Source organism: Mustelus asterias, chromosome 9 (genome assembly GCF_964213995.1).
Source record: "Mustelus asterias chromosome 9, sMusAst1.hap1.1, whole genome shotgun sequence".
Taxonomy (NCBI): Eukaryota; Metazoa; Chordata; class Chondrichthyes; order Carcharhiniformes; family Triakidae; genus Mustelus; species Mustelus asterias.
In genome coordinates this window covers 41,057,723-41,083,705 of record NC_135809.1, presented here as the reverse complement: position 1 = coordinate 41,083,705, position 25,983 = coordinate 41,057,723, and the positions used below count along the sequence as shown (strand labels likewise).

General features: G+C 44.0%; 1 protein-coding gene across 1 annotated transcript in view; it reads right to left on the bottom strand.

The window, feature by feature from the left end:
- The window catches only part of LOC144499221 (voltage-dependent calcium channel subunit alpha-2/delta-4-like), a 422,353-nt gene that overhangs the window by 215,719 nt on the left and 180,651 nt on the right, over window positions 1-25,983 (bottom strand). The gene's annotated exons all lie outside the window — the stretch shown is intronic.

Genomic DNA, 25,983 nt, shown 5'->3' with positions numbered 1-25,983 from the left:
AACAGATCAGTTTCTCTGGAGTGAAACATGCCGGTTTTCTCACCACAAACAACACTCTGCCATTTTTTGGTAAGATTTCACCCAATGGGTATAACCAGAAAGCTTTCATTTTACCCGTCTAGACCCCATTTCTAGCTGTTTGGGTTTAAACTGTTCCCTCTTGGAAAAACTAGGGTCTGGATTGCCATAATGAATAATGTCTGACCACTTCGCTAACCAACCCCCAAAACAAATGAGACAACAAAAGACCATTTCCTTCAAAAGTCTTAAAGATTTTTCTACTGCTTTCTGGTGAAGATATTAAACTCTAGTGGACTGATCTGATCTTAATTGTTTTCGAAGCAATCCTGCTATCAGTCCTGCTACCCTGCTGTGTTACCCTTTTTCTATGTAATTATCTTGCTTGAAATTAAATGTGATTGTTGATTTTAGTCTGAATGCAACACTTAGATAGTGTGGCCTTTTCCCCTTTCAAAGTTGACAGGTATGTGGTGGGCATTACATGTGGGCTACTTACATTTACACTATTTACGCCTCTCAACATTTTAAGGACCTTTCCTAATCTTCTTTCATTTAATTGAACCAAAGTTGGATTCCATGAATCACTCTTTTTAAGTTAGAGTCCCATGTTCTCGAAAGTTAGAGCCCTGTGCTGTGGTCTCATTGATGTTGTTTTTTTTCTGACTTTGTACTTAGGCTGAACTATCTTCAGTTACTTCATCAATGACCTTCTCTTCATCATAAGATTAGAAGTAGGGATGTCCATTGATAAGTGCACATCATTCCATTTGCGACTCTTAAAATTCCGTAGCAATCCATGCTAACATGCAACATTTAGGTTTGGACTGATAAGTAACATTTGTTCCACACAAGTGAAAGCCAATGAGCATTTCCAACAAGAGAGAATATAACAATCTCCCCAGGAAAATCAACAGCACTGCCATCACTGAATCCCCCTCCATCAATATTCTGGTTGTTACAATTGACCAGAAACTGAACTGGATCAGCCACATAAATACTGTGGCACCAAGAGCAGGTCAGATAATGGGAATTCTCAATTCTTGACTCCCTAGAGGACTATCCACCAACCAGAAGGCACAAGTCGGAAGTGTGACAGAATACTCTGCATTTGCCGGGATAAGTGCAACTTCAACTTGTACTCAAGAAGTTTGACACCTTGCAGCACAAAGCACCTAGTTTGATTGGCATCCCATCCACCTCTTAACTATTTGCACTCTAATCTACCAACATAGTGATAGCATTGTGTACCGTTTAAAGATGCATTGCAGCTACTTGCCATGCCTCCCTCAGTAGCATCTTCCAATCGTGCAATCTCTACCACATAGAAGAAGAAGGGTAGCTGAGGCACTGGAACACCTACCGTTCAAGTTACCCTCCAAGAAACCACCATTTTGACATTGAACAATCATGTCATTTCTTCATTGTCATTGGGTCAAAATCCTGGAACTTCCTTGCTAACAGTACCACATGTGTACCTATACCACATGGATTGCAGCAGTACAAGAAGATGGCTCATCACCACCTTCTCAAGGACAATTAGGAATGGGCAACTAATGCTGGCTTGCTAGTGATGCTCACATCCCAGGGCCGAATATTTAATAAAAATTTCCTTTTGAAGCAGAATGCATAAAGTTGCTCACTATCTAAATGTGAATGCACCAGTGATCTGCAATTTGTTGATTTCAATCCAATCCCATTGAGATGCATTTAGTATTGTATTAGCTGCACTAAACAAAACTTCACAGTCCCTGAAAATGTTCAATGAATGATTGATATTTATACTCAAACCCTTCTCCTTTTTCACTTTTTCTATGGATGACATTTATATCCTATGCATTATTTCATGCACACAATTGATATTCCTAAGGTGGGCAGCATGGTGGCACAATGGTTAGCACTGCTGCCTCAAAGCACCAGGGATCTGGGTTCAATTCCAGCCTTGGGTGATTGTGTGAAGTTTGTACATTCTCCCCATCTCTGCATAGGTTTCCTCCGGTGCTCTGGTTTCCTCCCACACTCCAAAGATGTGCAGGTTAGGTTGATGGACCATGCTAAACTGTCCCTTAGCGTCAATAGGTTAGGGGAATTAGTGGGGTAAATATGTGGAGTTAGGGGATAGGGCCTGGGTAAGATGCACTACTGGAGAGTCAGTGCAGATTTGATGGGCTGAATGGCCTCCTTCTGCACTGTAGGGATTCTATGATATGAACAGGACTGTGAGGAACTGATTATTTCACAAATGCACAGAAGAATACTTATCTGGTTATTTCTCCCACATTTGTCCTTGGATGCTCTCCAGCCCATTAACATACAAATTCTCTGGCTTAACCCACGTGCCCTCTTTTCATTTGTTCTTTCATGACAAAAATAACTTATTTTCTCTCAAATCTGTACCTCTTCAATTCATCTGCTTTCTCTTGACTTTGTCCTCATGCTGCCTTTTATCTTTTCTTTGTCACGTTTCTCAACCTGCTTTCTCTCCAGAATCCCTTTTGTCTCTCTCAATTGACCTATTTTACGTAATTCTTGTTCATACTACAATGCACGGGATATGATTCTAAAATTTATCCTTTATCTTTCCATATTTTACTGTCCCTTCCATTCTTAACTGTTTCTCTCCCATTTTTGTTTGCATTTCTCACTCATCTTTGTTGCCTCGATTTTAAGTTGAATAATTTAATACAAAAATTCCTGCAAAATGTGATTCTCTTTCCTTCCCAAGGCCAAATGCTTCAACTTGCTTGTAAGTACTGAAGTTGAGATCATGAATTGCAAGGTATCATCACACCTGCTCACGTTAATTGGACGGAAAACCCAAAAAGCAAATATTAATAAAATGGCTGTTAAAAAGCCATTGACAGTGAAGCTGGTTTCTTTTACACTATCATGACCCACCACTCTCATCCCCAGTATATATTCGTAGTGCTATTCAAACTAGGGCACTAATGGGTAAGGGGTTGCACAGGAGCAAAAGGCAAAAAGTTAAAATGCAATTTGTAGGAGATTCCATAGTCAGAGGATGATAGCGGCATTTCTGTTATGGTCATCATGAGTTCACCCTGTATGACATGTTGCCTTCTTGGTGCCCGATAAAGGACATCACAGAATGCGTGCAGAGTTTTCTGCAGGGGGGAAAAGAATGAGCCAGAAGTCGTGTTACATGTCAGTAACAAATGGATAGAAAGCACAAGTATTGAGGTCCTATTGTTAGATTTTCAGGAGCTAGGGAGGAAGTTAAAAAGTATAACTTTGAAAGCAATGATCTTTCCTCAGTGCCATGTACCATAGGATAATAGGAAGGATCAATGTGTGTCATGAGGCATGATGTAGGAGGGAGAGCTTCAGATTCTTGGGCATTGGGACCAATTCTGAGGCAGGAGGCACCCATTCAATAGCGATGGTTTGCACCACAACAGGACAAGGGGCCAACATCCTTGTAAGGAGGCTTGTCAGTGTGGTTGAGGAGAATTTACACTAAATTAGTAGGAGGATGGGCACCAGCATACAGCAGTAGAGAAGAGGGATAAGGTGCGAGCATTGGACAGTACTCGAGAAGGGAACAGTTCCATATTAGATAGCAGTGGACTAAGAAGAATTACAAGGTATCCAAAGACATGTTTACAATGCATGTACGTAAATGCACAAAGTGTGGTGAATAAGGTTGATGAGCTACAAACACAAATCCACTTACGGGAATATGATGTAGTGGCAATAACAGAAATGTAGCTTAAAAATAGTGAGGAATGCATGTTTGGTATTTAAGGATATGAAGTGTTCAGATAAGATAGGGAAGGAAAAAACAGAGATGGGATGGCAGCACTCAACAATGAAGACATTTAGGCCAAGATTCTCCCAAAAATTTCTAACTTCCCAAAGTTGGGAAAATGGATTAAATCCCATCGGTTTTTTGAGCATATTTACCAGAGCGATTCTCCAACACTGCTTCACAGAGTGCCCAAGCGTGATTCCCTCTGAAACGTGGTGGTGGGGGGGGCCTATTCCCGCCCAAGAGGCCGGCAGCATAGTGTAGAGTGGGCCACTGCGCATGCACCGATCTGTCAACGTGGAGATTGGCGCATGCGCAGTCCCCCCCCCCCCCCCCCCCCATTGCCGGCCTCCTGATCACTGGCCAGCCCTGCAACACCTCCTGATCACTGGCCTCCTGGACCTCCCTAGGCCAGCCGCTATGTCCCTGCCGCCTTCAACATTTCAGCCAGCCCCGATCTCCTTGACCCCACCCCACCGACTGTCCCTCCCCCCCCCTCGCCCCATTCTAATGACCACCCCCAATGTCTCCCCCCCACATTGGTTAGCCCCGATCTCCCCCTCAACAGTCCCAATCAACCCTCACCCACCCCATGACCAGCCCCAACTCTCCGCCAGCAGCCCCAACCACCCCCCACCTGAATGGCCAGCCCCGATTGCCCTCCTTCTCTCCCCACCAATCCTTTTGCAGAGTGGCAGTGATTCTCCTCCCAGGATTGCCCCTACAATTTGCCCCATCCCCCAGTAGGCCCCACCTTCCTCTAGCCTCTCCCCCTCGGCACTGCTGGATGCCCGTTGAGCAGTGCCAGGTTGGCACTGCCAGGTGGGAACTGCCAAAGGGCCACCCCCCTTACCCCTAACCTCCTGGAGAGGCCTCAATGGCCTCTGTTCCCTCCAATGGGGTTGGACACCTGTTTCCCGCTAGTGGGGAGCAGTCATAAACATTGCTGGTGGGAACCACTCGCAGCAGAAGGGGAGACCCCAGCAGACACAAAGAATTCCATCCTGGGCCTGCTATTCATTTGGAAATGTAAATTGAATTACATTTACATATGAAGATCAGTTCCGTGTCGATTTCCAGTGCGGAGCTGATGACACCAGAAAACTTACCCTCGGAGACGCACGGAGGCCATTGACAGCCAGCGGGAATCCCACGAAATGTCTCCCGGCCCACTGCACTACTCAAGCAACACAGTGAGCTGGGAGAATCATCCCCTTGGTGTTGAAAAATGGTGGTATCAGAATCCATTTGGTTAGAGTTGAGAAGTACAAAGGGGATGATTACGTGATGGGGGTACTTGATAGACCTCCAAACAGAGAGAGATAGAAGGGCAAATCTGCTTGAAGATCACAGAGATGTTCAATAACAATAGAGTGATGATATTGGGGTACTTTTATTACCCAAATATCAATTGGGATAGTTTTGGAATAAAAGTTAAGGAGGGAGAGAAATTTTTGAAATATGTTTGAGAGAACTTCCTTGATCATCATGTTTTCAAGCCAACAACAAAGAAGCCATTGCTGGATCTGGTGCTGGTGAATAAGTGGACAAAGTGGACAAAGTGTCCATGGCCAAACTTGGGTAAGAATAATGATCATATCATAGGTTTAAACGCGTAATAAAGAGGAGCAAGGAACAATCTGAAGTTGAATGCCTAAATTGGAAGAGAGCTAATTTAAATAGGATGAGAAGAGAGCTGGACAGGATAAAATGGGACCAAAGACAGTTAGGAAAACTGTAGCGGAACAATGAGTGATCTTTAAGGAGGAGATTCTACAGGTACAGACTAGGTACATTCCAACAAGGTGAAAGGTAGGGGAACCAACCAGGACTCTTTGAATGACGAAGGAGATAGAAGAGGTTGGATGATACATGGCAGGTTAATTCTTCAAGTGCGAAAAGGTCAAAAACAATGGGGGGTTGAGAGGGGAAGCAAAGAGGAAATAACAGAGAATTTGGAAATAGAATAGTAATCAACATAAAAGGGAACCCAAAAATCATCCGCAGGCATGTAAATAATAAGTGTGTCGTAAGAGGTGGGTGATGTTTATTAGTGAATAAGAGAGTGACATATGTTTAGAGGTACAGGACAAAGCTTGAATATTCAATGAGTACTTTGTATCGCTTTTTAGGTTGAAGAATCTGACAAAATATTGGTAAAAGTGGAATTGGTGGAGATAATGGATAGGTGGGTAGTGTGGAAACTAAGAGGTAGGTGGTACTGAAAAAGGTTGACTATGCGTAGAATGCATAAGTTTGCCTGGATTCCCAGTTGCTAAAGAGAGTGCAGATGGAGAAAGCAAAAAGGCTTGCTATAATTTTCTATTCTTCCCTAGATAGGGAGAAGGCATCAGAGGCCACCGCTGAGACAGCTTTATTCAATAAAAGGAGCAAGAATAGTTCGAGCAACCTTAGGCCAGCTTGTTTAACATCAGTGGAGAGTAAGGTTTGAGAAACAATAATCAAGGAAATAATCAATAGGTAGTTGGAGTGGTTTGAGTTAATTAAGGATAGCCAGCACAGATTTGTAAAAGGCAGTTTGTGCTTCACTAACCTAATTGAATTTTTGGTGAAGTAATAGAGAAGGTTGATGAATGGAATACAATGGATATTGTCTGTATGGATTTCAAGAAAGCATTTGATGAAGTACCACATAAAGGGTTCGATAACAAAACTGTTAAGAATAAGAGGGTCAGTGTGAATTTGGTTAAAAAATGAGCTTCACGTCGGAAAACAGTGAGTCGTGGTAAATGGTTATTTTTCAGGCTGGAGGATGGTGGACAGTGGTACTCCCCAAGGGTCAGTGATAGAACCACTGTTTCTTTATATACATATAAAAATAACTTGGATATTGAAGTAAAGAATTACATTTCAAAATTTGTTGAGAACAACAAACTTTGAGGAAAGGCAAACAGTTAGGATGCTTCTAATTGACTACAACAGGACATAAATAAGAGCTAGCAGAATGGACAGGCAAATGGCAGACAAATTGAATAAAGAAGATGCATTTTAGCAGGAGGGATAATGAGAGGCAATAATGACTGAATGACCCAATTCTAAAGAGTTTGCAAGGACAAATTGACCTGATTGTGTGTGTGCATATATTTTTGAAGGGTGGTTAGTTAAGCCTATGGGATCTTAGGCTTCATAAATTGAAAGATTGAATAAAGTTTGCATAAAATTATGCTGAACCTTTATAAAACTCTGGTAAGGCAACAACTAGAGTAGTGTGTCCAGTTCTGGTCACCACAGGAGGCTTTTGTGAATGTGCAGAGGAGGTTTGCCAGAATGGCTCCAGGGATGGTGTCTTCAACTGTAAGGTTAGGTTAGTGAAATTGGTGCTGTTCCCTTTGGAGAAAAAGAGATTTTTATTAAGGATGAAGAATCTGACAAAATATCACTAGAAGTGGAGATGGTGGAAGTAATGGATAGTGTGAGATGATCGAGGGGTACAAGATTACAACAGGTTTGGTTAAGGTAGGCAAGGAAAAGCTGTTCAAGTTAGCTGATGGTACAAGGACTCAGGGTACCCAGATTTAAAGTTTTGAGCAAGGGATGCAAAGGGCATGTGAGGAAGAATCTTTTGCACAGGAAGTGGTAATGACCTGGAGCTCACTGCCCTTGAGGGTAGTGAAAACAGAGATCAATCAATGGGCTTGGTTTTCATAGAGTTGTGGATTCATCATAAAGTATCCGAAATGGTGGACAAATCCTGAATTTGGAAGTCATGCCCCCTCCCCCACCCCACCCCGCCCCCATATTCAGCAGAAAGTATTTTACAAGGGACAGGAGATAGCTGGGGATGGGAAGTGGCCTAATGTTTAAGAAAACAACTGAATTGAAGTCCCAGTGAATGGAGGTGGACATCTTAAAGAGCCTGCCTCAGCACACGGCAGCCTCATGACCACCCCTCTCTGTGTATGGGGGAGGCAACTCTATCCTACACCAGCCCTCCTGGAATTTGGGCCACTTCACCCCACCCTCCCGCTGGGATCGCGATGCATAATTAACCGTGCCTAATTGCTTGTAGGGCTACGGGGATGGAAATGACTGGACTGCTCCACAAAGAGCTGGCATAGGCTCAATGATCCAAATGGTCACTTTCTGTGCTGTAAATGACTCCATGAATCAATGACTGTAATAAAGGTAAAGTCACCATAATCCCAGATGACCATAGGTTGCTCTTGCCTATAAATGGGAGAGCTGACTGGTGGTGATTTAACCTGAGGATCACCACATCTCAGGCAAGAGGCAAGGTTGAGAAAGTGGGGCTTTCATGAATAACCTCAGTCGGTACAGGAATTGAACCCGTGCTGTTGGCGTTGCTCTGCATCATGAACCAGACGAGCTAATGAATTACCCACACATTAAAATCCAGCTCTGTGGATCTGATACTGGCATCAGCATAAAACATAAAATAGTCAGAAGAATATGACACTTAGGATGGTAATGAATATTACCAGCAAATGTTTGACAAAAGGCAACATTGATATTTTTTTCCTCTATTCAGTAATTACAAGAAAACTATTCTAATCAACTAAAACAGATGAAGAGCACATGAAAAACATTGTTACATAAAAGGATTTGAAATCCAGGCTGAGCAGACCAAGATTTTCTAGATGTTACTTTATCTCCTCAAGCAAATTTCTTTTTCAGACGTTTGTGTTTGTTAATATTAACAGAAGCAAGTACAGTTGTTAAAACAAATATCACTCATTCAATCATTCTGTCCCCAACAGCAGAGTATAGAAACATAGGAATTAGGAGCGAGTATAGACAATTCAGCCCTTTGAGCCCGCTCCGCCATCCTATATGATCATGGCTGATCTCCATCTCATCCTGACTCCACTTCCCTGCCTTTTCCCCATACCTTTACCCCGCTTTTGATCAAATATATTTTGAAGTAAAATAAAATGATATTTTGCATTCAACTCACAAAGCAAATGAAAAAAAACACTAGAAATATAGGCCGTGGAATTTGCTGGGATCGCGATGGATAATTGGTCGTGCCCAATTGCTTCTGATGTGGGCAGCACACAAAGTTTGGGCTGCCTGTTCATTTAAATGATTGCAGCCTGCAGGCAGCACTAATTTCACTGTTGAATGGCTGCACACCTAAGGAGGATGGGCAAAATCATGAGTGACAAGCACAATTTCAAGCTTGCCTGCACTACTTAAAGTCAGTTCCCACCTCTTAAAGGAAGGTGTATTATAGCTGGAGCGGGTGCTTAAAGTCCTGGGCTGAAACTTACCGAACATTCACACCAGCAGCATCTTCTGGTCCCACCGGCATGGCACCCCCATCGCAATTTTCACAGTGGCAAGAGGTGTATTCAATGGGAAGACTCATTGACAAAGGTGGGATGAGAGCCAATGGCAGGCCGTGAAATATGTGACGGGTTCTGTAGGAAATTCCATCCATTGTAAAAATAATTTTGAATTGTCAAAGACAGAAGAATGTCACAACATGGCCAAGGGTGGACTCTCATGACTTTCTAATGCTGCACTGGAGAACTTGGAAGTGCAGAAGAGGAGAAATGTATGTATCGACAGGGAGCCAACAGGCCCTCCAGAGAAACTCTGAGATGGCAATGGGAGCAGATAGCTATGGTGGTCAAATCCATGGCTTTAGTTCCAGTGACTTGAATGCCGCAATGTTGGGATAAGGGGTCCGAGAGCTCCAACATCCTGCGGGGTTGGGGGGGGGGGTTAAGGCTGGGTGGGATAAGGCCATTAAGTGGCCACTTAATGGTCTTAATAGGTGAATGGGCAGGTTTCCTGCCAAAGTGTGAAATAGTGTCTGAGTTTGGGTGGACATGTTCCCAGGGGAATCCTGTCCATTCAATTTTATGTTCCCCCTCTGCCTCAGAACCAACCTTTGGGGAGCGTAAAATTCTGCCCTTCGGAAAAAAGGGACTATTGCAATGGGAAATCCCATCAGCTGGCAAATTTCTGACTTTTTGGCTCCTGTTAGATTCTCCGCTCCCAACCACCACCAAACCTGCTGTAGGTGGAGAGAGGAGAATCTAGCAGGAGCCAAAAAGTCAGAAATTTGCCATCTTAAAATCATACTACAATTCTTCCATTGGCGGGTTAATGGCAGCTTGGTCTTCTCACTGGCTGGTGGTGTGAATGCGATTTGCATTTACTTGCATCTCATGCATGTTCATTAAAACAGCTGCCTGACAAAATCCTGTCAGGCCTTCCAATCTTGTGTCACAGCAACGTGAAATTACTTTGGTCTAAAACCCGATTGATAAAGAATGGCAAGCACAAGGCAGTCCTCAGTTCACAAGAGACTTCGAGGTCAGTGCAACAAACATTCTGCCATAATGCTGTGCTATTCCTGATGCACTGTTCCAACACTCTATCGTGGCAAACTGGTTCCTGCCTCCGTCACCATGCCATGGACAGCATTATGCTGCTGGACCCATGGAAGGTCCTGTGTCACGGATCAGTACCATGCTTGGTGTTGGAGAATACAGGATTCTTCTTCCCGCTGGTACAACTTAGCAGTATCTACTTGGACAGGACTGTGCTGTGGGACTTATTCAGCCACAGCAACAAAGATCCAAAGTTTGACCAGGAGTGAACGTTTTTTGCACTCTCTCCAAAGCTTGCACATCCTTCTGATAATGTGGTGAGCAGAACCGCACACAATACTCCAAATGCGGCCTAACCAAGTTATTTTATAGCTGCAACATGATTTCCCAGCTCCTATACTCAACGCCCTGGCTGATGGAGGCAAGCATACCATATGCCTTCTTAATCACCTTGGCCACCTGTGTTGTCCCTTTTAGAGAACTGTGGACCTGCACACCCAGATCCCTCTGTATGTTAATGTTCCTAAGGGTTCTGCCATTTACAGTATAATTCACACTTAACTTTGATCCTCCAAAATGCATCATCTCAGATTTGTCTGTATTAAACTGCCATTACTGTGCCCAAGTCTCCAATCTATCCATATCCTGTTGTATTCTCTGATAATCCCCAGCACTATCAGCAACTCCGCCAAACTTCAAGTCATCCACAAACTTACTGATCAGACCACCCACATTTTCCTCCAGATCATTTATATATACTACGAACAACAGAGGTCACAGCACTGATCCCTGTGGAACACCACTAGCTATAGATCTCTATTCTGAAAACACTATTCCACCGCTACTCTCTGTCTTCTATAACCAAGCCAGTACCGTATCCACCTAGCTAGTCCACCCTGAATCCCATGTGATTTTAGTTTTTGTACCAATCTGCCTTGTGGGATCTTGTCAAATGCCTTACTGAAGTCCATATAAACTACATCCACAGCACTTCCCTCATCAGTTTTCTTTGTCACCTCTTCAAAAATCTCAATCAAATTGGAGAGACATGACCTTTCCCATATAAAACCATGCTGCCTGTCACTAACTAGTCCATTTTCCTCCAAATGTGCATATATCCCTCAGTATCTTCTCCAAAAACTGCCACACCACTGATGTCAGGTTCGCCGCCCTATAATTTGCTGGATTATCCCAGCTTTCTTTCTTAAACAAGGGAACAACATTGGCTATTCTCCATTCCTCTGGAATCTTGCTGGTCCTTTAGCACATGCCACACCACTTACTGTAGACTTCAGCAACTTTAAACAACTGTGGAAAGCACAAACACTTCTACAATTGCAATAAGAGCCAACAGAAATCAACCAGCAATTAAACTGAAAGTAGCTGATGATGCCTTTAAATAGAATTGGTCGGGCGGGGGGTTTTGCCTCTGCTGGCGAATGCACATTGAGCTCTGCAAGGTTAAGAGAGGACGTTATCTGGAGCAGCTAGCTCCAAAATTGAAGTGCTGGCATCAAACCAGCATTTACATCATGATCTGCCTACTCTGTATACTTCTGACAGATGCTCCCTATGCCACACATGAATGCCCTCACCAAAATGGTGTTGAATGCTGCCAGTTCCAAAAATCTGCATCTGGTCACGGACATCATTATGAAACAAAATGCCACTTGTAGTACTGGAAAAATAGGCACTACTCACCCGAATTATGTGGCCAAAATGTTCAAACCAGCCCAGGTTACAGATTAGAACTCATTTTTATATTTTATTGTGACTCTGGTTTGAGTAGAAATTTATTATGGAAAGGATGGCAGCATCTCACGGAAATTCTGCAATTCAAGTTTTATTGCTGAAGAATAAGTATTCTGATGATATCAATAACTGGCTGCATTAACGAACAGTTTATTAAATTAGCAAGGTCTCTTTTCTTGACCTAGGTGCCGACCCTAAGCCATTACTGACTTTTAAAGTACCAGTCCGAACACTGCTGCTCACTGCACTGGAATTTAATTAGGAAAAATAAAATCCCTGTCAGTTCTGCATCACCATCCAAGCCTGAATAATATTCCCATCTATTGCTCACACATGGATAGAGCCTGCCAGCAGCATCAGTAGCAATTCAAAGTCAGATAAATTCAGCCAGCACAATGAGACAGTACGCTTGCGACAACTGCTCCTGCCCCCACCCTCACCCCCACCCCCGCTCCACCACACTTTCCCAGTGATACTTAGAGCGTTGAAATTTATTGCTGTAGCTAGGGCACGATCATTGGGAAAATTAGTGGAGGTAGTGCTGTTGATATCTGTGAATTACACCCCAGTATGAATTATGGGAGAAAAGAAAAAATGATTATTAATAAAGAGATTATCTTCTGTTGAGAGTGATTGAGTAGCGCTGAGCTTTAAAGCATTAATTCTAGAGGCTGAGCAAGGAATAGATGTCAACCCTATTTAGCTGCTGATCGGAGCTGTGCTGATTATGGCACAGTGAGCTGAGGCTGTAGCAACTACCTGCAGGAAAGAAGGAAAATTGGCCAGAGACATAGGTAGGTGGTATGTTTGATTCTTGGAAGCAGTTGCAGGGACATTAGGTGCGAGTCAGCCATCCCCCAATCTCTCAGTGACAGAAGTCTCATTGACAACAGATCAAATATTTGGAATTGAAAACAGTCATTAAAAATCCACCCATGTTTGTAAAGTGGCTGGGCCATATGGAAATGATGACAAAGGACTAACAACGTAAATGGTTTATTTGGAGTTCTTTAGCAGCTCTTCCATGCCGAGTATGTGGCCGTGCTGAGGAGAACTCCCACACTCGCAACTTGTCACTTTCTGTGTACAGGTCATCAGGATACACACATGAACACACAGTCTGCAATGTTAATTTTTAATTATTCGGCGTTAGACTTTGAAAAACGCAGAGAAGGTGCTAACCGAGTACATAGTAAACATGCAGCTACAGGCATTGGGAGCTTTCCAGGGTATTTTGTACACACATCCAGTCTTCATGTGTGAACCTAGATCTTGATTTTCAGAAGATTATTGATTTATGGGGTAGATTTCAGTCACAAATTTTCCTTTTCTTACCTATGACAACATATCCATATTTCCAGCAAAACAAGAATCAATAATATGAACCCAGCCCAATTTTTCTACCGTTAATCGCCCAGACAGGTTGAAAAATTGTAGTGATCTCATTGTGATCACAATTTAATGTTAAATGCAGAGGAGCATTAGAAAGGCATTAAATTTGCCAATCCTCGGAACATTACGACCCTGAGGACATGATCATTCTCGTACCAATTTTTGATATTATTGTCTTACTAATTCTTTGCCTCATTGTCTTCTCGGCTTGTTTTCTCTGGGTCAATCTCTTTGGTTATTTTCTGTTCCCTTCGCTGTCTTATTCATCTGTCCTTTCAGGTTGAATGTGATGGGTGGTATTGTGTGGTGATGAAGAGTGTAGTGGGGAATCACCAATGACTACAGGCTCTATTTGTGGTGGACTTTCCAATTTCCTATTTACACAATCATGCTTCATGTAGCTTCTTGTCCTTATTGATCCCCTACCCTTCATCTTCCCACTATCCATTCCCGTTCTTACCATCCCCTTTATAATTTTATTATTAATTCCTATCTCTTCCTTTCAAACTATTAAATTAACAACCCGGTACTATCCTTTATCCATGGCCTCACTGGCATTCATCTCACCCTTAATCCATTATCCATTTCCCCCAAGGGTAAGAGGAGGCCAGAAAGCCTGACCTGGAGCAGTTTACCTCCTATTCTCCAATCCCCTTTTACTGTCAAAGAAGATTTGGTTGCTTATAAAATTCAACTTTTAAGTAAAAGAAAATTCAAATTAGAGTGAGGAAAGGTACTGCTTGCTTGCTTTTCTCTCCTGTCTGTTCCTCTCTCCCTCCTTCTGTGGGCGGCATTGTGCACAGTGGGGTGGCACGGTGGCTAGCACTGCTGCCTCACAGCGCCAGGGACCCAGGTTCAATTCCGGCCTCGGGTCATTGCCTGTGTGGAGTTTGCACATTCTTCCCATGTCTGTGTGGGTTTCCTCCGGGTGCTCCGGTTTGTGCGGGTTAGGTTGATTGGCCATCCTAAATTGACCTTAGTGTCAGGGGGACTAACAGGGTAAAAATGTGGGGCCATGGGAATAGAGCCTGGGTGGGATTGTAGTCGGTGCAGACTCGATGGGCCGAATTGCCTCCTTCTGCACTATAGGGATTCTAAAACTAAAGATTTTACTAATGATTCTAAAACTAAAATAGAAATTTAAATCCATCAGGTTGACATGATTAATTTCAAACTTTTCTCTCAAGAAAACATAAATGAGTAATTAATTTGTGTTTAAGAAAAGTTACATTGGCAGGAAACACATACTTTTCTCATGGGCTTTACCTGAAGGAGTGAGGTCCTGAAGTGCCATTAATTTCCTGTCTGTCTGTCTGTCTGTCTTTCTCTCTCTTTTCCGTCTTAATTTAATAAACTACTAAAATATATAAAGAATGTAAAACAGCTACAACTGTGTGTAATAAGAACAGCGATTTTCCTTCTGTCACACAGACACACAAATCTTCTAGCCCATCCTGTTGAAGGCAACTCCCCTGCAGCGGAATCCCCAGCAGCAGGGTGGGCAAGCCACGCAAAATGCCGTGGACATCGGCTGGATTAGAAGATCCTGCCACGGCCAAAGGTGAGCCACCACCACCGGCAAAGAACACTGCCTCTTTTAAAAATAAATATCAATTTCAATTTGAGCTCAGTGAAGCATTTTGACATTTTCTCTCTTGTTTTTTTTATTTGAAGAAAAACTGTTTGGCAGAAGGTGTGTGAAAGTGAAACTATACAAATGGACCACAACAGATTATGGGGAAGAGCAACTTCCAAAAGTCGGGAATGGGAATAGAAGGTGTAAGAGAAAATGTGGTAACTGTTAATATGCTAGTTTGTGTGAAACTGTTGCTATGGTAACTTCTATTAATTGCTCTAGTCTTCTGTACAGGGATAGTGCAGGAATGTGGAATTGAGGTAGATCAGACATAATTGTATTGAAAGCAGCACAGTTTCAAAGAGCTGAATAGTCTACTCATGCTCCTATTTCTTCTGTTTTGTGGTACAAATCATCCTAGATTTAGGGCTAGCACTCTATCCTCTGAGAAAGCCCCACTCCAGAGACTAATCTCAGCTGACACTTCAATGCCAGTACTGACATTCGAAGGAGACATTAAACTGAAGCCCATGCTGCTTTTCCAGGTGGACATAAAAAATCCTTTGGTACTTTCCAAAGAAGAACAATTGAGTTCTTCTCAATTTCCCAACCAATATTTACCCCTCAACCAACATCAACAAAAAGCAGAGTATCTAGTCTTCATCAAATTGCTGCTTTTGGATCTTGAAGTCTCCTACTTTACAACAGTGATGACATTTCAAATATACTTCATTGGCTGTGGCATCATAACAGGCAGCAACATACTCAACAATCATTGGCCGTGTAATACATCAATTCACAATCATGCACACATGGGGCTAAATCCTTTTGCTGGGGAGAATGTATTGCTGCCCCCTGCCCCAATAGAAAAGCTGGGTGTAAGCTGACCAAAGGCTGTCCCACAGCAATATTACACTGAGGGTGGTCTTAACAAGGAGAGAGTGGGGCTGGATTTTTCAGCTCCAGCTCGCGTCAGACGGGTTTGGTGACGGGAGCAGAAAATTTTGCGAGAAGGCCAAAGTCGTGTTTTACATCAGCATGAAAACTTGCTGCAATTGTCACCTCCTGTTCTCAGTGGCGGGCTGCATTTCCCACCGCTCAGTGTGTCAGAAATCTCATTTAAATACATTTGCATCTCATTATTGGGCCCATAAGCTGGAATCCTACATCCCATCAAAAAATCCATCCCCTGGCGGTGTACTGCCAAGAATGGCATGAATCATGACTGGCTTCAAAAGGCATGCTGCTGGTGAGCATCCCTCCAAGCAGAGCTCAGAGATGAGCACAGTGATCACAGAGTAGCTCCGTATGGCTAGACCAGCATTTACTGCCTATCACTAGTTGCCCTTGAAAAGGTGGTGGTGAACTCAGTTCAGCCTTCAGCAGTTCAGACTTCTTGAACTGCTACAGTCCCTGAGGTGTAGATACACCCACAGTGCTGTTGGGGGTGGGGGGGAGGGGCGTTCCAGTATTTTGACCCAGCAACAGTGACAAGTCAGTCTGGTGGGCGACTTGAAATGAAACATCCATGTGCTGGTATTCCCAGGTACCTGCTGCTTTGTCCTAGATGGTAGCAATTGCAGATTTGGAAATTGTAGATGGTACGCACTGCTGATACTGTTCAGTGGTGGAGGGATTGAATGTTTGTGGAAGAGTACTAGACAAGTAGGCTGTTTCGACCTGGATTGTACCAAGCTTTTTGAGTGTTGTTGGAACTGTACTCATCCAGGTAAGAGGAGAGTATTCCATCACACTTCAGACTTGTGCCTTATAAATGGTGGGTAGGCTTTGCGGAATCAGGAGCTGAGTTACTCGTCACAGGATTCCTAGCCTCTGACCTGCCCATGTAGCCACAGTATTTATGTGGCTAGTCCACTTCAGTTTCTGGTCAATGATAACCTCCAGGATGTTGATAATGGGGATTCAGAGGCGGTAATGCCAACAGGAGGTAGTTAGATCCTCTCTTGTTGGAGATCGTCATTTACTGCCATTTGAGTGGAGATCATGTTACTTGTTATTTGTCAACCCAAGTCTGGATATTGTCCAGGTCATGCTGCATATGGACATGGACTGCTTCAGTATATGAGGAGTCACGAATGGTGCAGTCATCAGTCAACATCCCCATTTCCTACCTTATGGACGGAGGGAAGGTCATTGATAAAAGAAGCAAAGACAGTTAGGCCTAGGACACTACCTTGAGGAACACCTGCAGTGATGTCCTAGAACAGAGATGTTTGACCTCCAACCACGACAACAACTTCCTATGTGCCAGGTATGACTGTAGCCAGTGGAGGGATTAACCCCTGATTCCCATTGACTCCACTTTTGCTAGGGTTTCTTTGACTCAGTCAAACGCTGCCTTGATGTCAAGGATAGTCACTTGCACCTCACCTTTGGAGTTCAGGAATCTTTGGAATTCTCCCCAAAAAATTCTAAGTGTTGAATTTGCGGGAAAACTGGAATAATTCATATGGGTTTTTTCAGTGGGAGTTCACACTGGAATCTCCCACACTCTGTGCAAAGCAGAGGCCACTAGCGTGTATATCATTAGATTTCAGAGGGTGGGGCCTATTCCCGCCCAGGAGGCTGAAACCAGCAGGCCTCTGCACATGCACAGTGGCCCCGAACTATCAGCCTCGCATTTGCTGGCCAGCTCGATCATTGGCCAGCCCAGGACCCCCACAGTGCTACAGTGCTGCCCCTCCAAACCTCCCCCACCCCCCCCCCCCCCCCCCCCCGCCCCTGACCACCCACGACCCAATCATGGCCCCCTGACCATTCCCAGGCCAGCCTTAACCCCTCCTGTCCCATCCCGGACCGGCCCAATCTCCAGCACGTGGCACAGTAGTGCCAATCCCCCCCCACCACCCCGCAGTACAGACACCCCCGCAGGCAGAACCGCCCCAGCCCACCCCGATTGTTGGATTCCCCCCTGCCCCTATTGATCCCAATGGCAGAGTGGCAGCAGGACCCACCCCATATGCCCCGCCCCCATATGCCCCACTCCCTTGGCACTGCCCTATGCCCGATGGGCTGTGCCAAAGTGCCCCTTGGGCATGGGCACTTTGCCCCTTGGGCAGTGCCGGTGGCACAGGCTGGCACTGCAAGAGTGCCTATGCCTAGGGGCACCACCCTCCCCATCGCCCTGGGGGCCCTCGATTGCCCTCCCTTCACTCCAGCAGGGTCTGGCCTCTGGTTCCCCGAAAGTGGGGAGCTAATGTAATCCCCGCTGGAGTGAAACACTCTGGCGGGGTGGCAGCTGCGAGTGGAGCCCGAGAATTCAGTCCGAGGCCGGCTAATAGTATTTAAATAGTATGCTAAATAGTAGTATGCTAAATACTATTTAAATGCTGACCCCCCCCCCGCTCCCAGTCGATTTCCGGTATGACACAAACGCTGCCGAAAATCCGGCCCTGGGAGATGCAGGCATGGCGCGAACGCTTGCAGGAACCCTGCAAATCGGCCGACACGCGATGGGAGAATTGTAGCCCAGCTCTTTTGTCCATGTTTGAACCCAGACTGTCGTGATGTCAGGAGCTGAGTGATCCTGGCGGAGCCCAAACTGAGCATCAGCAAGCAGGTTTTTGCTGAGTAAGTGCCGCTTAATAGCACTGTTGATGATCCCTTCCATCATTGTCAAGCTTTCTGGAAAATTCAAAGCAAACGCCCATTTTGCATCCTCACTAGCATAGTGTGCCTAAACTGGCCAGAAGTGTTGTGCCCACAATTCCTGGCGACTCTGGAGCCGAATGTTTTGACTTTGTTCTCTGAACATTATTTCAGCATTCTTGGCTAATAATTTTTCTGCTTTTTGGTTAATATTTCTCCTTTGGGACTTGGCCTCTACATGCATTTTTTGAGTTTTGTGGTAAATCATTTCCCACTTTTTGCTTATTTCATGAAGATACCTTCAAGTCTTGATAGAATTGTTGTCCAGCATCAGCAACAAGTTTTACATTAAGTTATTAAACAAGAATAATTAATTTACATTTTGTAACTAATGTTTATTCAGAAAAATACTTCTGCTGTGTTACAGAGGGTCCATGGATGTTTTATAATAACAGAGAGCATCCTCAGCATAGAAAGGTTGAGAACCCCCAACCGAAGGGGACATTTTACACAAGTGTTTCTTTCCCCCCCACACAGATCTGTGCCTTCTTGCTCTGAGGTTTTGTGCTAAGCAAACCAGATGACAAAAAAAAATTAAAATAATGAAATGATGGGAAAATTCTATTTGAAGTCAATGCTGAACAAACTGCCTGGAGGGTGCAAGTTTTAAGAGCAAAGAAAAATAAATTTGTCATTTGTCTGTCAGAATGTCAGCACAGTGCACATACCACAAAGCAAAGATTACTGACGAATTATTTCATTTTATGACTCCAAGCAGATATTAAACCTGTCAGAGATTCAACTTTGAATGTTCCTTTGGGTAGGATGGTAAAAATAGCACAATTGTGATTGTTCAAAGGTTATTGTAAAATGTAAGAAGTCTCACAACATCAGATTAAAGTCCAACAGGTTTATTTGGAATCACAAGCTTTCATAGCGCTGCTCCTTCATCAGGTGAGCGTACTTCTTCCACCCCAGTCCAACGCCGGCATCTCCACATCACTGTGAAATGTGAAGAGGGGAGCTTGATCCTGTCTTGTGCCATAGACCTTATGGCCAGTGAGTCATAGAATCCCTACAGTTCAGAAGGAGGCCACTCAGCCCATCAAGTCTGCACCAACAATGATCCCACCTCAGGCCCTATCCCCCACAACCCCACACATTTACCCCACTATTCCCTCTAAACTACACATCCCGGGAGACATTAAGGGGCAATTTAGCTTGGCCAATCAACCTAACCCGCACATCTTTGGACTGTGGGAGGAAACCGGAGCACCCGGAGGAAACTCACGCAGACACGGGGAGAAAGTGCAAACTCCACACAGACAGTGACCCAAGCCAGGAATCGAACCTGGTCCCTGGAGCTACGAGGCAGCAGTGATAACCACTGTGCCACCGTGCCGAGTCTTTGAGAATTATCAAATTGGCATTATGTCATTATACTTTGAAGTGTAAACAGCCATTTTATCAGTTCTCTTTAATTTTAAATCAAAATTTCATTTTGGTTCCATTGCTGGTTAATGTGCCATTGATACTTAACTACTCTTCAGAAATAACTGCAGAACAGACCAATTAATGTTAGAGAATAAAAATTACTTTCTAAATAGATTTGATCTTATCGGACTAACGAGTGTCTTCTTGCACCCAAGGAAATTTCCAGAGAAGGCCAAGTTAAGAAATAAACCACAGGAGAATTTTAAGGACCCACAATGTAATACTTCTTTCCTCATTACTGACTGAACGCTCCACTTAAACACTGACTGTGGGCGGGGTCACATGATGTGAACATGGGAGCAGCTGTGTTTTCGTGAGCTCTGCTGATACTCCTCTTTTAATCCTTTCTTTTATCCTGATACACAAACTTTAATTAATTGATCTAGGTATATATGTAATCTGTGCAATGTTTGTGGAAGATCCTGGTTAACATTTTAAATACAGTAAGAAGTCTAACAACACCAGGTTAAAGTCCAACAGGTTTATTTGGTAGCAAATGCCACTAGCTTTCGGGGTGCTGCCCCTTCATCAGGTGCAGTGGGAGATGAACAAACTCCAACTCCCAGATGAACAAACATCTCCCACTCCACCTGATGAAGGGGCAGCGCTCCGAAAGCTAGTGGCATTTGCTACCAAATAAACCTGTTGGACTTTAACCTGGTGTTGTTAGACTTCTTACTGTGTTTACCCCAGTCCAACGCCGGCATCTCCACATCATGACATTTCAAATTGCAGGGAGCTGAATTAAGTCGAAGAAATCCTTGTTTGTGTGATGTGGTCAGAATCGATTTGGGTGGAGCCTGGTTCACAGTGGCGACGTTGCTTGCGAGCAGAGCCATGCTCGGGTGGTGCTGTTGGCGTCAAGATGAAGGTCGCCTTTATGAGCGAATCTGTGGAAGCCATATTCTGCTCCCCAGCACAGATTATGAGTGCTCACCACGATGAACTGTGAGATATCCTTCAAGGGTGAATGTTGCGGAGATGACAATCATTACAGTCAAGAGGGAGGTTACCTCGGTGAAGGTTCACCTTCAATCTTTGGAAATCTTGCTGCATGGTATATAGAACATCCTATTTAAGATGAGGGGACATGGCCAGACAAGGACTGCCCATGAGTTAGTTCCCCTGGGAAGTGGAAGAGCTGTGGTCAGATTCCCAGATGATTTTGAGAACTGGCTGCTATGCTTCCACAATCGTGATTTGAGGGCTGGGTGTTTTGAGTCCTGAATGTTCCTTGACGATCTGGTTATGGCTTTAGCCTTAACTCAGTAGATGGCTTATAATCCTGCAGTTCATCGCTATTCCTGAACTTCATTCCCTCGTGAGTTTACTCCTGATTATGTGATGTTGTCTTTTATCCTGATAAGGACCTGTGTTGAACACATGCTTGGGATTTTTTTTCCTTGCCTGTTATCCTATAAATTCAAGATATCTATCTTTTATATCCTTGATGGTGCCTCTTCCATCTCTGTGGTCCAGTGATGGAAGGGGGAAGGGACCTTGGTTCTCTGGCTGGGCACCCTCTTCTTTCTTTTTTCTTGTCGGGGAGTGCTCCAAGTGGGATGTATATCTGAAAAGTCATGTTGCATTTTTTTATGTGCTGTAATCCTTTCATTTGCACAGAAGGAGTACATTCTTTTGCAGTACCCTTTGTTTCAGTTGTAGAAAAGATGAGTAATGCCACTGTGTTGGGCGGATGGATAGATGTAGGCGAGGTTGGTATGGCCTTAAGTCCTCATTTTAGGTGAGGAACGGACCCAATTGGTGTCATGTTTTTCTTTGTTCTTTGTTTGTTATGCTGGGTCTAAGAAATCCTGTGCTTACCCTATGGTGGTGCAGGCAGACTAAATACCCTCAAGTGGACTAGACTTCTTAACCTTGCCATTGGCACTTCTGGTTGGTGGGAGTGTGGGGGAGGTGTGTGGTAGTGTATGTCCGATCACAGTTGATAGGTCGTTGAGTTTCAAGTTTCTGTTTTGTTACTCTGTAAAAGGTGGTGCCATGTTTGTGTGGACTTATCCTGTTGTCCTATTTGCCCACTCTCTTTCTCTGTTATCCTTTCAACATTCGTAAAAAAGGAGGTGCTAACTGCAATGGCAGGGATTATGACGTCTGATTCTTCGAATTGTTTGTATTGATCTTTTCAGGTCTTCTCCATGTATATTTATGAAATGATGATCGTTCTGTACTGTGCTAAATTCTGGGAATTTGTTGCATATCGTACTGAACATAAAAGTTGAAAATTCTCAATAAAAACATTATTTAAAAAAATACTGACTGTAATTGTATGTGAAAATTCAATGAATTTCAACAGCCAAATCTCAGACTAGAAATTGGATCAAATTTCAGAAGAGATATACTGGGCGGAATTTTACCGCCACGTCCCCCGGACGTTTGTACAATCCCGCCCGACGCCAATGGAGAATACCGTTCTCCGAGCTTCGCCTGCCCCCGCCATTGGGGCGGGCGTGCTGGTAAAATTCTGGCCAATGTCTAGTGAGACTGGTGGCAGGATCACAATGAATTGTCCCACTGACCTCTTTATTAACACTGGTGAGCTTGGGCACTAATCTTTGCTCAGAGGTTGCAGCGAAGATGAATTGGGTGGGGGTTTTCAGTCAGGCGGGGGTGGTGACTGGCAAAAGCCAGGGTTTGAATGTTGAGCTGGCTTGTTCTGCATTAAGTTAACCATATATTTATTAAACTTACAATTTTGGTGCTGACTTCCAGCAGTCCCTAGAAAAATCATTGACTAGGCCTGAATGTGGCAGATATGAGTCATATGATCAGGTCGGGCCTTAAAACTGGTATCAGAGAGACTGCTGCCCGTTTTGGAAAACTGCCAGGCATCCTTCTGCCGTGAAAACTGACAGGGATCTTCTGCACTGCTGGAACCAATTTGGTGATGAATACGTTTCTGGCAATGTTCAAGCGTAGGAATTTGGTTGCCTCTTTGTACCTGTTTTCTGCCCAGAAAATGGGTGCAACATGATCCAATTTTCTCCCCGAATTATTTGACATCTATTCAGAATGAAATGAAGGTAAATGTCCTTTTGAATGTGCTAATTAATGCACATAAAATCTGCATAATATAGTAAATCTTTTAGCCCTTTCTGAAGGTTTTAAAAATCATAACTTGCTTAAATGTCATCTTCTTTCTTTGCTACATATGATGATGGTCATGTCGCTCTTGTATGCTGTTGTTTTTTACACCTGGATAGAAACTGTGGTAATGAGGGTGTGCTACCCGGTGATTCACAAAGCATAGAGTTATCGGACAGAATTTATTGGGAAGTGAGCAGTGACATGGGTGGAAACAGAAGCAGGCATAATGTCTGCTCCCACCCAGTCCTGACTTTTCCACACCAATCATGCGCTAACTGGCCCAATTATGTCCCGATGGCAGGAATCATGGCTTTAGCAGGGCTCAGAGCAGGCTTGGAGGTGGCAATAAGGGTGAACATATGAGTTAAAGGAGTTGCCAATGGGAGGTTTAAAGGGATGCCGGTGGTGATATTCTGCTCAAAGGAGGGGATGCGTTGGAGATAAAGGTCAGAGGGTATTGAGGGGCAGGCAGTGAATGCATAGGGGCCACCTGGATCCTGTCAGCCCCATTGCACATGGTTCACTGTGAGCCACTGGAGGTTTAGGACAGGGGTTAGAGATTAACCATCTGAAATGGCAGAGAAACATGCATGGAAAGCCTACAGTTTAATGATGACTCTCTGCGTACCCTCCTCCAGGCTGTCAGTGAACAGCAGGTGGCTTCCCTCCTGCGTGATGGCAAAAGGAGACTTCCCCATCTGACAAAGCAAGCTTGAATGGAGGTAACAGAGAGAGTCAGCCCAATGAGCCTCTCATAGAGGACCCCTTCGCTGGCTCAAAGGAAACTCATCCACAAGGTAAGACAACTCAACTGACACCACCTTCAGATTCAGCTGCAGCCTTCTATTCCTCAATGTATTCGTCTGGTGCTTTTGTTTTAGTTGTGTTAGCATCACATACTAATATCCATTTCTGCTAACATTTATATGGGTGGTGCTAACTAAACCAGGCATCATCTACTGAAATAGTAGTCCTGATAATGGAAACTTTGAAATGGAAATAATCTAAGGATGGGTCTTGAAGATTTCAAGTAATGGGGCTATGACTATTTTCTTTAGCAGCTCGTTCCACTGTGGGATTGCCCTTGGGAATAAATCCACTGTCTTAGGAACAAATGGTCTTTGCAGTTTGTATGAATGACTATCTCATGCTGGCTTTTATACAGCCCTAGAGCCCTGTGGATCATCCTACTGCAATTCCCATCTGCCCGTGAAGCTTGCATTATCATCATTAAATCACACAGGTTGCATATAATATCAGGGAATTGGTCATTTAATTTCCTCAACGTCTGGATAATTTGCCTGCTGTGGAAAGAAGGTGGATTTTTGACTTTCAGGCCCATCTGCCTTCTTAACATTGGAATTCAATATAATAATGTTGGTACCTTACCCAGTGTCATTATTCCTGATTTTATGTTGGATTGGGAAAGACATCCATCCACTTGCTGATCATGAAATTCTGGCCATAGTCATTTACAGCAGGGGAGGAGGCTATTTGGTTCATTGAGTATGTGCTGGCTCTTCAATCAGTCAGTATTGTTTTCCCATTTTTCTCCCTAGCCCTGCAAATTTATTTTCTTCAAGTGTGCATACAACTTCCTTTTCAGATCATTGATCATCTCTGCTTCCACCACCTCTTAGGCAACGAATTCCAGGTAATTTGCTGTGCAAAATTGTTTCTGAACTTTTGCAGTCTTAAGCTAGAGACTCTACATTCATTTACAAGGAAGTCAATACCTCAGTCACTTCAGGTTTTCCTGATGTGCAGTTAGCTGACCATTCCTTTGCTGACAGATTTAAAACTGTTCTCTTTCCCCTACAGCCACCCTGCCCCTTTGCAGCCCTTCCCGCCAAATGCCTCACTTCCCTCTTTCCTTCCAACGTCGCTTCCCGGCCAGCCTTGCCCATTGTCTGGTCTTTCCCAACCCCCTCCCCAGCTTCGCTTCCCGTTGAACCCCACCAGTCTTGCTTCCTGTCCGGCCTCACTTCTCTTCCAGTCTCACTTCCCCACTCCAGCATCCATTCCCGCCCGACCTCGCTCCCTGCCACCATTGGCCCACCCCTCCCCTCCCTGACCTCTGTCTCCATAGATGCTGAGTTTTTCCAGCACTTCTTGATTTATTTCAGATTTCCAGCATCCGCAATATTTTGACTCTACGTTCCTGTCATGGAGCTGTACTGTATGCGGTACAATGGTCATTCCAAAAGTTGCAGAATCTCAGTCCCCTTATATTTGGAAAATTATTCTCCACAAAGTTATGACTAAATGAACCCCATATTGTGGGCCAATTCAAGACCACAATGATACTGCATTTCTTCCTCTGCTTTGTGCCATTGCTGTTTGTCTTGTGTTAATGCTATTCCACCCACCTGAATCTGGAGCATTTATTCTTCTCCTTGAATTGTCCTTCACAGTTTCCAGCTCCAGCAATTGCAGCTGGCATGTATGTTCTTCTGCTCATTTTCTTAGGAATTAAACAGGCTAATAGTCTGCTGATGCTATTCTGAACCCTTGGGCAGAATTAACTATTGTTGCCCCTTACTGCTCTACTTACTTTAAATTTAAATTGCCAATCTGCGGATGATCTTTAATCTCATATAAGATGTTATCATTGTTCACGTTGAGCTATTTTTTGCTCTTCATTTCCCCAATGTCAGATATGTCGTGTGAGAAGTGGAAATGATGAAAAATGAATATGGGATACCAAGAAGTATGTTTTCTTTTGTAAAAAAGCTAGGTAGACACTTTGGTGCTGTGTTTGGTGTGAAAAATTGGGCATAAATTGAGCAAACCCAAATCCAGGCTGTGGTCCAAAGGTGTGTAGGTTAGGTGGATTGGCCATGGGGTTGCGGGGATAGCGCAGAGGTGTGCATCTGGGTGAGATGCTCTTTCAGAAAGTCGGTGAAGGCTTGATGGGCTGAATGGCCTCCTTCTGCACTGTAGGA